The sequence below is a fragment of the Oratosquilla oratoria genome, chromosome 1 (assembly GCF_046742065.1).
Source record: "Oratosquilla oratoria isolate Oo_2021 chromosome 1, ASM4674206v1, whole genome shotgun sequence".
NCBI lineage: Eukaryota > Metazoa > Arthropoda > Malacostraca > Stomatopoda > Squillidae > Oratosquilla > Oratosquilla oratoria.
The window spans coordinates 69851101-69853600 of NC_134777.1; positions in this window are offsets into that span (position 1 = coordinate 69851101).

Genomic DNA, 2500 nt, shown 5'->3' on the forward strand with positions numbered 1-2500 from the left:
GATGATGGAGAGCATAAACACAGGGGAAGGCTCGGAACCCTAAACACGCTAACGTTTCGTTCACGTAGAACTTCTTCAGAGAGTGTACGGAAAACTGTACTTGAAGTTTATATACTAAACTTTATTATATTGTCGGATACTTGGGAAAGGTCGTTTTTCTGGCGTGTTCTAGAATTAAAATACTAGTTTGTGTGGCTAAATTGATAAACCCTCCTCGATGGTTCGATGAATTCTTAGTTGAAATATATACTGATATATATATATATATATATATATATATATATATATATATATATATATGTATATATATATAAATACATATATATATACATATGTATACATATGCATATATACATATAAATACAAATATATATATTTATATATATGTATATATATAAATAAATATATATACACATACATATATATATATATATATATATATATATATATTTATATATTTATATATACACACGCGTTTCATAAGGTGATGGAAAAACGAAACAATATATAGAATTTTTGAAATATCCAAAAGAGGAGTGTTCTAACAAATATATTATTATTTCGTTGATCTCAGGAAAGATTGGGCCAAATACGCGACTATTAGCAATAAATGATCCAGCCAGTCATTAAATGTTGCATCAGCCAAAAAGAAATAAAGACAATAAGATAATAATAAAAATCATAACAAATAAATGAATAAATAAAAAAAGAAAAGGAAGACAAAGAAAAAAAGAAAAGAAAAAAGAACGAAAGAAAAAATACATTTTTCAGTTGTAGATTTTACATTTTAGCACTTTCTTGTTTAATATACTGACATCTTAAACATATGTTATGGCTTCAGACAAACTATTTCATTCAGCCAAATGAAAACCTTCCTCGACTTTTTTCATTATCATTGGTAATTTTTTATCTGCAGACAATTTTATTCAGTAAATGGAGTATATTTATATAAGATTATATATATGTGTATATATATATATATATATATATATATGTATTTTTACTTTGATTTAAGGATTCGTCTTACTATAAGAAATTTAGGAAACTATTTCAATACAGACATAAACAAATATAATAAAAACAAATTAACAATAAATAAACAGTTCAATAGATAAACAAGTACAACACAACAGAAAGCAGCATGTGAACAGATAAATGAAGGAACAAGTAAATAAATGAACAAGAAGTACATAAAACATAATAATATTGTATCTGAGACCTGAGAAAGAAGTTTGCTGACATCCGTAAGAACTGACGGAAAACCGTCAAAACTCATTCTTGTCGAACTTTGTCATTATCATTACAAATGTTCGTTGGATCTTTGCTCCTCACCTCTGTTTTGCCACTTTTAGAAGAATACATTTTGACGGAGGAGGAGGAGGAGGAAGAGGAGGAGGAAGAGGAGAAGGTTTTGCAAAACAAATGCAGAGACTTCCGCTCTCTGTCCCACTCCAAGGATGCTCTGCTGTCGATGTTCCACTATCTCACTTTTTTAATTTATTTTTCTGTCTCTTATTTCTCTATTTGTTCTCTTTCTCTTTCCTTCTCCTCCTTCTCTCCCTCTCGTTCTCCCTTTCTCCCCTTTCCCTTCCCCTCCCGGTCCCTCGTTTGCTCTCCCTCTCTCTTTCTCCTCCCTCTTTCTTCTACTTCTCTTTCCCATACATCCATAGTCCATACCTCCTCACCTTTTCACCTCCATCTCCTTTCTCTTCCATCCTATTTCTTCCTCTTTTATTTCCCTTCCCTCTCTTTCAATCTCTCTCTCTTCCTTCTCCTTCTTCCTTTTTCTCTTTCCATTACTCCCTCATCTATCTTATCCATTTCCTTTCTTTTCCATCTTCCTTCTTTTTCTTTTATTACTCTCTCTCTCCCTCTCTCTCTGTTGCACAACGTCAACCCCTTCAACACAGCAACCTCTACTTTATATATATTTATTCTGGCTGGGACCAGACGATTTTATTCAGCTAAAAGGTGAAACTTGGGCCGAGCGACCCCCTTTACAATGTACCCTCCCTCCCTAGCTGAATAAATCACCCTGACGTTAACCATAAACAAAACAGCAAATAAATATATAAACTTAAATAGGGTTGAGACATTCTGACAGGTTGATGTAAGTGGGAGTAGGCAACACAGGGGGTTTGGTCTAAATCTATTCCTGACTAGTTTCGCTGTCTTGTAAAGGCATATCTACAAAACTAGTCAGGAATAAACTCAGACTAAGACTCCTGTGTTTCCTACTCCCAATTACGTCAAACCTAAGTAGATAAATAGAAACTGAATCAATATAAATAAATGAATAAAGATATGAATAATTACAACCAGATGGATAAACACACAAAAGAAAAAAAAAAGAAAAAAATCGCAGTAATGTCCTTGTAATTCTTCGACATTTCCTGCAATAATTATTTCCCATTCTCCCCATCTCCGCGTTCATGTGAAAAAAGCCATTAAAAAAAATCCTTAAACTGCGTCTCAACAGGCTGAAGAAGGTTAAGAGGGG